Consider the following 291-nt stretch of genomic DNA (forward strand, 5'->3'; position numbering starts at 1 on the left):
TTAATTTTAAAATTATATATTAGCATTCTTTTTATCTCTATTTTCCGCTATATTTCTATATATTTCCCCTATGTAGTATTTTTATATATCTTTTCCTATCTATTATATCACTTTATATTACCCATTATTACTATATACCCGCTATCTTTCCCCCGACTATATATATTCTAGATATATATAGTATGAAATTATATTCTATTTTAGCCCCTATCTTTCTCTTATATTTTTATCTAACTCAATTTTAAAATCTATCAAATATATAAATAATAGATGATATTTTCTTTTAAAATA

Source organism: Penaeus monodon, chromosome 27, assembly GCF_015228065.2.
Source record: "Penaeus monodon isolate SGIC_2016 chromosome 27, NSTDA_Pmon_1, whole genome shotgun sequence".
In the NCBI taxonomy this organism is placed as follows: Eukaryota; Metazoa; Arthropoda; class Malacostraca; order Decapoda; family Penaeidae; genus Penaeus; species Penaeus monodon.